Source organism: Odocoileus virginianus, chromosome 22 (assembly GCF_023699985.2).
Source record: "Odocoileus virginianus isolate 20LAN1187 ecotype Illinois chromosome 22, Ovbor_1.2, whole genome shotgun sequence".
In the NCBI taxonomy this organism is placed as follows: domain Eukaryota; kingdom Metazoa; phylum Chordata; class Mammalia; order Artiodactyla; family Cervidae; genus Odocoileus; species Odocoileus virginianus.
The window spans coordinates 34,749,578-34,764,776 of NC_069695.1; the positions used below are offsets into that span (position 1 = coordinate 34,749,578).

The following is a 15,199-nucleotide window of genomic DNA, read 5'->3' on the forward strand; positions in this document are numbered from 1 at the left end:
ATGGATCTTCCTCTCCAGGCTCAAGAAGGAATAAAACCTTGCTGACACCCTAACTTAAGACCAATGGAGCCCATACCAGATTTCTGACCTGTAGGATTTTAAGACAATAAAATAAAATTGTATTGTTTTTAAGCCACTAAGTTTTTGGTAATTTATTACAATAGTCAAGGGAAACTAATATAATATTAAAACATTTGGGGAACTTAATGATTTTGAAATAAAAGTATTATCAAAAATTCACTGAAAATGGTCAAAAAATATGCTAACAGCATATGTCTAAGTTCAAATTAAATCAGAATCAGTTCAGTTCAGTCACTCAGTCGTGTCTGACTCTTTGCAACCCCATGGACTGCAGCACACCAGGCCTCCCTGTCCATCACCAATTGCCAAAGCTTACTCAAACTCATGTCCATTGAGTCGGTGATGCCATCCAACCATCTCGTCCTCTGTCATCCCCTTCTCCTCCTCTGTCATCCCCTTCTCCTCCTGCCTTCAATCTTTCCCAGATTCAGAGACTTTTCCAGTGAGTCAGTTATTTGTATCAGGTGGCCAAAATATTGGAGTTTCAGCTTCAACATCAGCCCTTCCAAAGAACATTCTTTTAGGAAATCAGAATAGGAAATTCCAAAATTACTTCAGAACTGAAGTTTCAGCTCATCGTTTATTCACTTATATTTTAAATGGATAACAAATTAAGGACCTCCTGTATAGCACAGGGAACTTTGCTCAATATTATGTGGCAGCCTGGATGGGAGGGCAGTTTAGGGGCGAAAGGATACGTGTATATCTATGGCTGAGTCCCTTTGCTGTCCCCCTGAAACTCACAACATTGTTCATCATCCATTTGTCGCTGCTCAGTCCCTAAGTTGTGTTCAACTCTTTGCAACCCCACAGACTGCAGCATGCCCAGCTCTTCTGTCCTCCACTATCTCCTGAAGCTTGCTCAAATTCATGTCCATCGAGTCAGTGATGCTATCTAACCATCTCATCCTCTGTCTGCCCCTTCCCCTCTTGCCCTCAATCTTTTCCAGCATCAGGGTGTTTTCCACTGAATCCACTCTTCACATCAGATGGACAAAGTATTGGAGTTTCAGCATCAGTCCTTCCATTGAATATTCAGTGTTGATTTCCTTTAGGATTGACTAGTTTGATCTCCTTGCAGTCCAAGAGACTCTCAAGAGTCTTCTCCAGCACCACAATTTGAAAGCATCAATTCTCTGATGCTCAGCCTTCTTTATGGTCCAACTCTCATATCTGTACATGACTACTGGAAAAACCATAGCTTTGACTATATGGATCTTTGTCAGCAAAGTAACGTCTCTGCTTTTTAACATGCTGTCTAGGTTTGTCAGAATTTTCCTTCCAATGAGCAAGTGTCTTTTAATTTCATGGCTGCAGTATAATCAGTTATACTCAATAAAATACACAATACACAATAAAAAGTTTAATAAAAAAAATCTTGCCAGTAACTTGAAAAAAAAAACAGGGTTGATTATCCTAGAGATTTTATTGCCCCATCTATCCATTCACATTTTCATGTTCCATTATTCAAAGTAGCAACAATCTCTAACTTGGAACACTGAAAAGCATATTTTTCTTTCATTGCTTTAGCAAATTTTTCTGTATGGAAGTGCCTGGAAAACTTATTGCTGCTTCCTCTGCTATTAACACACACTTGCTCAAAGCCTTTAACACATTCTGCCATCTGTATGATTTCCGGTTCATTGTTTTAAGAAAGAGAAGGAAAAGAATAATTGTGACATTAATAGCGAAAAGATAAAGAAAGGAGATTTGACCTCCACACTGACAAACTTTCAAAGCTGTTCTTCATGGAAGGTGAAAGGGAGGCAAAGAAGTTGGCTTGGAGCCCATGTTCTGGTCGGGTTCTAGAATGTGGGTGGTATTAGCTCTGGTGAGCCAAATCTATTCTCTAGGAAACAGAGATCCTCAGATTTGAGAAGCCCTGAGCTCGCATATTTCACTGACTTTAAATTCAACACAAAAATGCAGTAAGAAAAATGCTAAAGGACACCTCTGTGGAAAATGCTAGAACCAAATTCATGGGATAGAACAGTATGGGCTGAGTCTCTGATAAGACATACTCATTCTTATCAGAATCATCCTAGATTTCTCCCCCATTCTCCTGGATTTCTCAAAAATCTTCAGGCATTAGGGATGAGAAACTAGGTTTGCCACCCATTTTGGGTCTGCTTAATGTTGTTTGCCAGGTTGAAGACAGATTTGGGAGACATTTCTCTGTAATTTTCAAGGGAAAAATAAAGCCACAATAAGGCATTGTTCTTTGCACACCCTCACATGCACAGATTAATGGGATCACATGCCTATATCTACACAGCAACCAAGCCAAAAATAAAATTGGGCACATTGAAAAATATAAAGATAACCACAATCATTTCAATCAGGATTTCAGATAGCAATAATAGAGTGAACATTTGAATGTAAATATTTCATGAGCTGTTATGTTGGGATAAACACATAACCATTTATGAGTTTGTTCACCTGTGTACTGGTATATAGCGATGGAGCACCATTACATGTAGCCTCTGCAATGAATTCCAGGGATACACAGTCACAGGTACATGGTCCTAGATCTTGTGAGTCTAACCAGGGGACAGTTAGAGAAATTTCACATTACAGAGAGGTAAGTATTATTACAGAAATGTGCCCAGATAGTCATTATGGAAGCAGAGAAGCACAAGCTTATGTCACGAGGAAAGCTAGACATCTGTTACTCTTTCTGCTGTCTACTGCCTGTTAGTTTGAGTCCTTTAGATGCTGACCTTTAGGAAGTGATTCAAGGGCAAGGTGATTATATATGAAGTAAAGGAAACATGACTAGGGGAGGAGAGTTGGATCAGAGAAAGGAAGGCAGTCAACAAATGCGATGTTATAAAGCCATCTCCTACAGTGAGACATGAGAGCATAATCCCACTTGGAAATTCTAGGCAATGGTATCAAATACACCTCTCCAACTCAATGAACATGAGCTTAAGCCAACTCTGGGAGACAGTAAAAGACAGGGAAGCCTGGCATGCTGAAGTTCACGGGGTTGCAAAGGGTCAGACATGACTCAGCAACTGAATGCTAACACCACTTTTCATTGTCACCTCCTAAGCACAGAGGGAAGATGGACGGAGCTCCAATCAGTCACTGGCTGAGATCTCTTCCCCCAAGACACCCAATTCCCCTCAGCACTTCCAGCCAGCCCTGTGAAATGAGCAGAACCTTTTTTACTGGCTTTGGAAATGGCTTCAAACAAAGACAGTGGCGGGGCTTCCCTCACGGCTCAGTGGTAAAGAATCCACCTGCAGGAGATGCAGGTTCAGTCCCTGGGACGGGAAGATCCCCCGGAGATGGATATGGCAACCCATTCCAGTGTGCTTGCCTGGGAAATCCCATGGACAGAGGAGCCTGGCAGGCTTCAGCCTATGAGGTTGTAAAAAGTCAGACACAACTTAGCCCCTAAACAATAACAACACAAGACAGTGGCAACTGGATGTCACGGTCAGTCAGAGCATAGTGACAGGGTAAGGTTCAAGGGATATGAGTGATGAGTGAGGTGCTTACATTTTTTCCTACAGCGTCTGAACCACCTCCTAGGTTTGGACAATCCCCAACTTCATGGTAGGAAACAGAAAGTACCCAGTAATATAGAAACGGAAAGTGAAATGCCCACTTCCCTTGCAGCTAGGGCTCAGGGTATGAACCAGTCTCCAGCAATCAGACATACTTGAATAATTTAAGCAAGAAGCTCAGTAAAACCCTCTCATTCAAACAGAGGTAATGGTACTGATTAATTCAAATCAAATTTCACATCAAGCATATGGTTTTCCCAAGTGTCTTCTTTCTCCTACCTTTTCTGCTGAACATACACACACAAAGCTAGCTACAAAATCTGTAGCTGCCAGAGCAAGGTGAAAATATAGCCTTATGTTCAAAAAGTAGAGAAAAGTGCTCTTAAAGGTACATGTAAGACAGTTTTACTGTCTTCTGTCCTCTCTTTCTCCTTCTCTCAACTTGCATGCTGTTTTGTCTTTGTTATTTGATGTCATTCTAAATAGCATCAAATTAAAATACTAAATTTTAGCATAAATTTTACCATTCATATTTATATTGTGTCATGCTAGTTTTAAGCACAAATGGCACAGTATTTACCTTGTATGTAACATCACCAAAATGATAAAATTTGTATTCTGTGGCTCATCCCCAGAGGGTGCCTTGAGCTGGCCCAGAGAGACAAATCCATGCCAGAATCAGGGAATTTGTTGGGAGGAAGAGAGGCTCCCTCCAGTCACAGAGCCTTGACATGAAGACCCTCAGAGGCACCCAGGGGTCCTGTCTTACCATGTCAGGTATCTGCATTCTGCCCAGCCTCAGGCTGCCAGGATCCCCTTGCATCACCCTCAATCCACACACTGCAGCCCAGAGAGGAGTATGGCCTGGGACAGGCTAGCCTGTCATCTCCCCTTCGCACAGGCCTGTCACCACAAGCCACACAAATAGATGAAGCCCAATGATTTTTTTAAATTGAAACATACTTGATTTACAATGTCTTGTTAGTTTCAGATGTACAGCACAGCAATTTAGTATTATATGTTGTTTTCCAGATTGTTTTTCCTTATAGGTTATTACAAACTACCGAGTATAGTTCAATAGTAGTTCATGACTATGCTCTATAGTAGTCCTTGCTGTTCATCCACTTTATATACAGATGTTGTTCAATCATTAAGTCATGTCCTACACTGTGATCCCATGGACTGCAGCATGCCAGGCTTCCCTGTCCTTCACTATCTCTTGGAATTTGTTCAGACTCATGTCCATTTAGTCAGTGATGCCATCCAACCAGCTCATCCTGTCTCCCCCTTCTCTTCCTGCTCTCAATCTTTCCCAGTAGTGATCCACAAACACAGAAAACAGGGGGGACAAACCAGGAGGATGGGATTAACACATGCAAACCCAGTGATCATTAAACCTCACGCCGAGAGCAGTAAGTACCTGGGTCCCAGGTGGACTGCATGCTGGTCTCCGCTGACAGATGGCCTCTGGCTGGCCATCCACCCAACACCCCATGATGCTGTCAGCCTGGATGTGCCGGCTGTCACCATTCCCAGCCCCAAGGGGTGGCAGGACGAACCTCTCCACCCCTGACCCTTCCTGTGCCCATGTTCAGGCTCCTTCCAGGGGCAGGGACACAACCCTTGTGGGGTGGTGGGGTGGCAGCAGAGAGGCAGAAGCTAAGTGGGCCTGGAGAAGCAGGGGCTTGGGAAGCAAGTGGCAGAGAACCTCTCCTGGGGGAGGGAGGTGTGAGGAGATGGGGCCCTGTGCTCTTTCACGGTCTGATCAGACATCATTCATAAAACGTAAGTTGAAAGAGTTAAGAAAATCAAGACAGCTATGGGACAGCATTAAACCCCAAGTGTGCTGCCCTTTCGGAGAAGGCAATGAAACCCCACTCCAGTACTCTTGCCTGGAAAATCCCATGGACGGAGGAGCCTGGTGGGCTGCAGTCCATGGGGTCGCGAAGAGTTGGACATGACTGAGCGACTTCACTTTCACTTTTCACTGTTAGTTTAGGAATATGAAAGAGAATTTGCATTTGAGTGGACCTGGTGCTGAAAACTCCCTTCCCTCATACTAAATCCTCCTTTGCCCACAATTTCTCTCTAACCACTCCCCCTATTTTCTCTCCAATTGTCAAATCTAATGGATGAGTCTGAGTCTTACTTGACTTCTCCCCTGTAACTGATATGGATATCATTGACCATCTGTGCTTTGAAATCCTCCAGGTTGGTTTTTAAAACATCAATCTTCTGGTTAATACATTCGTCATCTTTCATTGGCTTTTCTCTTTTCAATTTCTTTCACCTGTGGTACCTGGATAACTTTTGATATAAATGTTTATTTTTAAAGGAAAGATATTGCTTAAAACAATGATGACATATATGGAAGTACATTGTAACTTGTAAAGCACTATATAAATATGAAATGTTTATTATTACTAGGTGATTGATTCTATAATTTGTTTAGCAAACACTTATCTTGATTTTCCAAATGATCTTTTTATATACTAAAAGAAATACACATTCAAGGGATTCATGCAAGCTGTAGAAATTACTTTATGATTTATACAGTATTTTTAGGTGTTTCCTGTATTTTGTATTCTCCATTCCAAAATAAATAACACTGAAAAATTAAGGGAATGACATTTATTGCGTGTATCTCTCTGTTTCTCCCATTATATGAGTGAAATTTTTATTTTTATGGAAATTAGTTGCATGAAACTCAAGCAAAAGTACCTAAATGTGGCAGATATATTTCCCTAACCAGAAATCAATCTGTCCAAAAGAAAAAACAACCAAAACACAAGATTTCTTTTTCCTTATCTGAGTTTGTCTTTTATGCAACACAAAATAACAACTTCATCTGGCTATAAAATATTTTTCTGCTGATTTTTTTGAGTAGTTTTGTCTCTGCATTAATAAAAATTAACCTATCTGAAGGCAGACAGAACATAAATTGTTATCATCTTGTTTCAAAGTTAATGACAGTTTCAAAAACTATCTCCATCACAAAACATCCATTTAGGTTTATGAAAGATTTCACACAAGACAAAAAAAAAATGCTTCATGACTAAGATACTAACTACCAAAAAGAAAATGACAGTTTCCTATTTATCATGGTGATTTATTTTTTCTCTAAAGAGTGGACTAGGTGTTCATGATCTTTATATTTGTAAATCCATTATGATAATTGAGAAAGCAAGTTTTTGTAGCCAACATTCTTTTTAAATGAACACTAAGCCTCTCAAGAATGGAAAAGCAAGTTTTTCATGGCAAAATGTTCTTTTTAAAATTACCATTAAGTACTGGCACTAAAACAGAAATACGGACCAATGGAGCAAGACAGAAAGTCTGGAGATAAACCCATCTACCTATGGTCAACTAATCTATGACAAAGGAGGTAAGAATATACATTGAAAAAGAGATAGTCTCTTCAATAAGTGGTCCTGTGAAAATGGGACAGCTTCATGTAAAAGAATGAAGTTAGAATACTCTCTAACACCATACACAAAAATAAAGTCAAAGTAGATTAAAGACCTAATGTAAGGCCAGATACTATAAAACTCTAAGAGGAAAACATAGGCACATCACCCTCTGACATAAATCACAGCACTGTCTTTTTTGATTCACCTCCTAGAGTAATTAAAATAAAAACAAAAAGAAACAAATGGAACCTAATCAAACTTTAAAACTTTTACACAGCAAAGGAAGCTGTAAACAACACAAAAAGACAACCTATAGAATCGAAGAAAATATTTGCAAATTAATCAACAGACAAGGGATTAATCTCCAAAACATACAAACAGCTCAAGCAGATCAATTAAAAAAAAAGATCAACCCAATAGAAAAAAAATGGGTGGAAGATTTAAATAGACATTTTTCCAAAGAAATCATACAGATGGCCAAAAAGCACATGAAAAAATGCTCAACATCACTAATTAGAGAAATGCAAATCAAAATACAAATGCAAATAAAAATACAATGAGTTATCACCTCACATCAGTCAATATGGCCATCATTAGAAAATGTACGAACAGTAAATACTGGAGGGGGTCTGGAGAAAAGGGAATCCTCCTACACTGCTGGTAGGAATGCAAATAGGTACAATTATGGAGAACAGTATGGAAGTTACTTAAGAAACTAAAAATAGAACTACCATATGATCCAGCAATTTCACTCCTGGGCATATTTCTGGAGAAAACCATAATTTGAAAAGATACACACACCCCAATGTTCACTAAAGCACTGTTTATAATAGCCAAGACATGGAAGTAACCTAAATGCCCGTACAAGTGGATAAAGAAGATACAGTACATATATACAATGGAATATTACTCAGCCATAAAAAAGAATAATGCCATTTGCAGTAACATGACTGGACCTAGAGACTGTGATTCTGAGTGAAGTTAGACAAAGACAAACATTATATTGTATCACTTTTATGTGAATGTCAAAGCAATGGTACAAATGAACTTATTTATGAAACAGAAATAGAGTCACAGACACAGAAAACAAACTTATGGTTACCAGAGGGGAAAAGGAGGGGAGGAGGGGTAAGTTGGGAGATGGGGATTGACATGTACACACTGCTATATACCAAATAGATAACTAGTAAGAACCAACTATATGGCACAGGGAACTCTATTCAAAACTACGTAATGACTATATTGGGAAAAGAGTAGAGATACGTATAACTGATTCACATTAGTGTATGCCTGAAACTAACACAACATTATCAATCAACTCTACTCCAATACATTCTTTAAAAAAAAATACCAATAATCCTACTACTGTCTTTTATTACAGGTTATATTCAGAGTTTCATTTGGTTTTTACATTAGGGAGAAAAATCTATGGGCTTCCTTGATAGTAAGTTTTTCAGAGACACCTGTCTTCAATTCTTGTCCTGCTCATCTCTTCCCCATAAAATAATGAATCACATTTCCTTAATATTCATATGAGGGTGGTCACTTTCTTAATAAACTCAATGAGCTTGGGAACTCTATTACAGAATAATAAAGAAAAATTAATAGCACTGGTATTTCTCTTAATATTTCAAATTATGTTTCTGCATTTCTTTTTTTTTTAATTTATTTTTTTTATTTATTTATTGGCTGCAGCATGCAGCATGTGGGATCTTAGTTTCTTGACCAGGGATCAGACTTGTGCTCCCCGCATTGGAAGGTGGAGTCTTAGCCACTAGACTGCCAGGGAAGTCCCGTTTCTGGATTTCTTTAACAAGACTTTCGGTTATGGAATAATGCCAACCGTGTTGCACTGGATTCTGAAAATGTCAGAGTTTCCAAGCATTATTAACAAGTGAAGGGCTTCCCTGGGGTTCAGTGGCTAAGACTACACACTCTCAATGCAGTGGGTCTGGGTTTGATCCCTGGTCAGGGAACTAGATCCCATTTGCTGCAACTAAAAGTTCATATGTTGCAAGCAAAGGTCCTGCATGCTATAACAAAGATTGAAGATCCTGTGTGCCACAGCTAATACCTGGTGCAGCCAAATTGAACCCAGATCTCCTGCATTGCAGGCAGATTCTTTACCAGCTGAGCCACAAGGGAAGGCCAAGAATACTGGAGTGGGTAGCCTATCCCTTCGCCAGCAGATCTTCCTGACCCTGGAATCGAACCAGGGTCTCCTGCACCACAGGCAAATTCTTTACCAACTGAGCTATCAGGGAAGCCCCAAAATGAAAGTGAAAGTTGCTCAGTCCTGTTCGACTCTTTGTGACCTCATGTACTATACAGTCCATGGAGTTCTCCAGGCCAAAATACTGGAGTGGGTAGCTTTTTCCCTTCTCCAGTGGATCTTCCCAACCCAGGAACTGAACCATGGTCTCTTGCATTGCAGGTGGATTCTTTACCAACTGAGCTATCAGGGAAGCCCCACAGCCAAATAGATAAATCTATAAAAGTAAATATTAAAAAGAAAAAAAGAAAAGTACAAGTGTAGCTCCGGCACCTGATGATGGGCATGGACATCTTAGCAAAGTTGCAAAAACCTCACTTCCCCAAAGGCTGAAATAATCTACGGGATTTGAGCAGAATAAGTATGCACGTTTAGTGGTCCCTCAAATGTAAACCTGCCAGTAAAATTGAAGTCATGTCTGTGGCTGACATTAACAGTCAGAGCTTCAGGGGACTGGATGCCTAGTTTCCCTGAGTTGCAGAATAATACCATGCTTCCAAACAAATGCCTCAACCTTTTTGATAAAGAGCATGAGCTGAACTTATCATAAATTCCCTATACTAGAGAGAAGACTGACAAAAGGATCAGGGAAATTTTGTACAATACTTAACTGTTATCTTCTAGAAAAAAAAGTAACATTTTAATTTCCCCAATCCATCAATTATTCAACAAATAACCATTGAGCCCCTATTATGTACAAGGTCGCGTGTCCATGCTTGAGTGCTCAGTTATATACAGCTCTCTTTGCAACCCTATGGACGATAGCCCTCCAGGTCCCACAGTCCTTGGGATGTTTCCAAGAAAGAGTACTAGAGTGGGCTGCCAGGCCCTCCTCCAGGGGATCTTCCTGACCCAGGGATCAAACCAGCATCTCTCGTGTCTCCTGCATTGGCAGGCAGCTTCTTTACCACTAGCGCCACCTGGGAAGCCCCATAAACCCTCACCTCCACACCAACTTGCTACTGACCTATCTTTTATAAGGAGATTCCAGTCTACCATGTTCGATATTTGGCACAGAGGAGAAAGGGTTTTAAAAGACCCAATTATTGTCCTCAAAAACTCATAAATTAGGGAGAGGAAGACATTTTGTAAGTTAGTTCTCTAGGTGAGGCAACATTAGTCTAATACATTCAATACAAAATAAGGTCCCAGTGACCTCAGTGTCTACCCTCAGTCAAAGACCATTTTTTTGTTTGTTTGTTTTACTTTTTGGTCACATCACAGGTATGTGGGAATCGAACCCATGTCCCCTGCAGTGGAAGCATGGAGTCTTAACCACTGGACAGCTAGGGAAGGCCCAATCTATTTTATTTTTGAAAATTCCATTCCTTCCACTAAAATTGGGGGGGAGAAGTGAAAAACTATAAATAAGGAAGAAGTTTGAGTCACATTAGACACATGTTGTGAAGAAGTAAAAAATCTTTCAGATGTTTTACTTATAAATAATTTCATTGGGCTGGTGCTCATTTACTCATGGCCCTCTGCTTGTTGGTATAATAACAGATATCTACCTTGAGAATATATATTTTTATAAAGTTTTTGACAATCTGCCTGACAGGCTGCAAAATTCCATACATAATTACATATATTATATTACAAATTATATGTTGAGAAATATCTCGATGAAAAGTTACATGAAAGTCTCTCCACCTTTATCTTCCTTATCAATTTCATTTAAAATAATACATCACAAGAGAAATGACTTTTCTAACTTGATAATATGAAAATTTAACTCTAGACTAAAGAGGTTAGATGTACTTTATTATTTCTGTTACCTAAAAAAGTTTCAAAAACTGATGTGTTTTTGATGAACTATAAAATGCAAGAAAAGGTGAGGCAGAAAGAGACACATCTTGTTTAATTTTGCACAACTGAAGAGAACTTCTGCTTTTAACTTCCAAAGCATTTTTCCATTTAAAAAGAATGCATTTTAATGTACATTCTAGTCAACTTTACGTTAGATACCACTCACCCAGGCACTAATTTTAACTCTCATTTGGATTATTTTCTATCCTCATCCCAACACTTCTCACGGCACATACTGAAATTTTCCTGCTCATGAGATGATTATCTACAAAATAGGACTTAGTCTCCAGCTGTCCTTTTCCCTGATGACCCCATAAAACAAAACTGTTAAGTGGCCTTATATGCCAAGGAGCCAGAAATTTGAAAATAGATTTAAAAAAAAAAGAAAATAGATAAAACATAACCTATTACTCTCAGTGAGTGGTGGAGACACACAAATAGCTGCACTAAAGCATGACAAGAACTATACAGGAGAAATATCTACAAGATATTTAAAGAATATGAAAGAGGTAATCAACCTGTCTCCATTTTGGGATATAAGGATTAGGGAACACCGCACACAAGACCCCGAGGAAGCTTAGCTTCTCCTTGACCTCCACTTAGGTTAAAGTTTTCCTGTCTAAACAATAGGGCCGTGTTAGGCAAGGAAAACCTGTGCCTGAAATCTCATGGTATTTTCAATGCTCTTAGAGTGGCTTAGTGCAAGGGTGGGCAAAGTATAGTCCACAGGCCAAATCTGCCACCTGTTTTCATACAGCCTGTAAGCTAAGAATGTGCTTTAAAATTTTAAATGCTGGGGGAAAAATCAAAAGAATAATAAGAGCAGATGAAAATTACACGAAATTAAAATTTCAGTGTCCATAAATGAAGTTTTATGGGAACACATCCATGCCAGTTCCTTTGTGTATTGTCAGTGGCTGCTTTTGTGCTACAGAGCTGAATAGTTGGGACAAAGCCCTTTTGTCCACAGAGCCTAAAATATTTACTATCTGGTTCTTTAGAGAAAGTGTGCCATGTCTTCCTTTATGAGACTTGAGCAGAAAGTCTGGAGGAAGTAGTGAGACACAAGAGAAGCAAGAGAAATAATGAGGGTTTTCCTTTCTTGACAGCATGAATGTGGACAATAGGTGATGAAGAGCCAGTGAAACAGGAAAGTTTTAAAGAGTATAGCAATAATGTTGGATTTCCACTTAGGTAGTTTGAAGAACAAAACTAGAAACAAAGGGAACTGTTAGATGGCCAGTGCTGTGATGGTGAAGGTCTGAGCTAGAACAATTACAGTAGAATCAAAAGGGAATGTTTGGTTATCAGCTATCACCTGACATGGGCTCCCCTGGTGGCTCACATGGTGTAGAATCCGCCTGCAATGTGGGAGACCTGGGTTTAATCCCTGGGTTGGGAAGATCCCCTGGAGGAGGGCATGGCAACCCACTCCAATATTCTTGCCTGGAGAATCCCCATGGACAGAGGAGCCTAGCGGGCTACAGTCCATAGGGTTGCAAAGAGTTGGAAATAACTGAATGACTATACAACATAGCACATCCCCTGACATAATTATTTTTCATACGGTGGTGATAACATTGAAGAACCAAAGTTACTGAGGGTCAACCATGTAAAGAAAATTCAGGTTTAAAGATTAAGCAACCCACTGAAGAACACTGATTTTTCTCTACAGCTTATAAAAAGATGATTTAAATAAAGACCCAAGGCAATGTAGAAAAACACCTTCTCCTTTTCCCAGGTTTATTATCTTCATCAATGAAATAAAATATCCACCCACTCTGGAGTGATATTTACCTAACTAATATTGGATTATGTGTAAATGTATGTCAGGTATCAGCCACACCTATATGGAGAACTAATAAAGTGTCATGATGATCTCAATATAAAGTGTGAAAGGAAGAGGAGACCTTAGCTTCTGATTTGCTTTCAGGATGATTTATGGTGCCATTAACCAAGACAAGGGCTAAACCTTTTCCCTTTTCTTCTATCACTTAGGAAAACTATATAAATATATATATATATATATTCATATATTATTAATATATGTAGTTATATATATATAAATACACATAAGTCCCAGATTCTGTCCCAAAGATGGTTATTCAGATTGATGTGTTCAGATGAGGAAGTACAGACTGCAAACAAACAAAACAGCAAAATCATTCATGTGAAACACCAAGATGGAGATGGGAAACTGTGGCACTTATTTGTCCGTGTGGGGAAAGGTGATTAGGGAATCCTTCAGGTGACTGAAATAGCATGTGCAGAAAGCCAAGGGATTCTGAAATACAAAAGACAGTCCATACACTGGGGGCTCACAGTATAAGGTGGTGAATAGGAAAATAAGAATGAAAAGTTACTTGGGATCATAACACACACAGACTTATCAAGCCAAAGAGCTTAAAAGTTTCTCTTGAGAGCAATTGGAGTTGTTGAAAATGAAGAGAGGTTAAGTCACAAGCAATTCAATCAGAATTAAATTTGCAAAATATCACTTTGATTTTGGTTTAAGGCATACTGAGTAAAAGCAAGGCTTAAAACAGGATTGTTTTGGATTATAACTGGACCGTTTAATACATGGATGAGACCTTAGATCTGGCCTGAACTGAGGTAGGGGCAAAGAGGGGTGGGCAAGAGTGGGACATTTGAGTTTGTTAAGGGTAGTGATTGATTGATGGATGATGCAGTGAGCGAGGGTATAAAGCAAGCAGTCTGGGCACATCCGTATAAGGAGGGTCCTCACTGAAATGAGAAACTTAGAGGCTTAGAGGCAAAGATGAGTTTCCTTTTGGACAGGTCAAGTTCATACATGGGTCTGAACTGAAAATCTCTCTAGTCTAGAGAGGGAGATTTGGGTATCATTAGTGCACAAAGGATGAGCGTGCAGGATGGGCCTAAATGTGATGACCCAGGAGGAGTTCATAAGTAAGGAGACAAAGGGTAGGGTCAGGACCCTGGAAAGTACATACTTTTAAGGAATGAGCCTTGGGAAGGAGACTTCAGGCTTAAGCATACTTCTAGAATTCTCAATCACCGTGTTTCTCTTGTCAGCATAGTGATATACGCCCTCCTCCTATTTAGAGAGGGACACTGGGTCCCAGTGAGCTCCGCTATGGCTCACCTGGAGATGGGAAGATTGTCCTGCCTCATCTCTGTGGTTGCCCTCGGCTTGCTCTACTGATAACCCTAACTATTCTAAGAACTTTTGTTTTCTCTGCACAAAGTATGGGTGGTCACTGAGTTGGAAATGAGCACTTAATGGTCTTTCCTACTGATTCAGTTCATATCTCATATCCTATTACTACTTCTCTGGGTTCAGTTAGGAGAAACCCCAAGAGGAAGAGTGGCTATTAATTCTCAGCTGTCTTCAACTATCTTCTGCACCCTGCATTGGCCCAGTGGAATTAAAAAAATATATATGTATTCATTAGTCAGCACCAGGTCTTTGTTGCAGCATGCAGGATCTTCCACCTTCATTTTGGCGTGTGGAATCTTTTAGTATATGGCATGTGGGATCTAGTTCCCTGACCAGGGACGGAACCTGGGTCCCTTGCATTGAGAGCACAGTCTTAGCCACTGGACTACCAGGGAAGTCTCCAGTGAAATTTGTTGCTCTCTATTATGCCCCACAGGAATCAAAGACTTGAGGAGGTACTTCATCTTGCCATCTTACCACCTCTATTCTGCTAGAATGAGGTCAGGTTGCAATATTGCCTCTCACCAGAATTCTCATCTCCAAATCTACCTAGAACTGCTATTGACCCTCTTTCTATAAGCTTCCCCCTCTAAGAGGCCAAAGAATGGTATCAGAGCTCTTACACTGATCTAAAATGTTCTTTCTATCCTTAGCAGTGTTCTTCAGATCTCACCCCAATTCAGAATGTGCTCCCTGAATAGTGGAAAACTATGTTTTTTTTGTTACACATTATTCTCTTTTCTGAGATTTCAGATATGGAACGCAATGCCCTGATTCAGCCAGACTTTATACTTGACATGCAAAGAAAAGTCCTTAACATTCCAAAGCACTTTTTCTTCTCAAGTGCTTGCCTCTTTCCATTCAGAGTTGCTTTTAAGATACTGCCTGCTATGGCCTTATCAAAAAAATACATAAT

At 39.7% G+C, this 15,199-nt stretch overlaps 1 protein-coding gene and 1 non-coding gene across 2 annotated transcripts in view; both read right to left on the reverse strand.

The window, feature by feature from the left end:
* Positions 1–15,199, reverse strand: part of NOL4 (nucleolar protein 4) — a 691,960-nt gene that overhangs the window by 562,531 nt on the left and 114,230 nt on the right. The window lies entirely within an intron of this gene.
* Positions 9,198–9,270, reverse strand: TRNAH-GUG (transfer RNA histidin (anticodon GUG)). The gene has a single exon. It is a non-coding gene; the product is annotated as a tRNA-His (tRNA).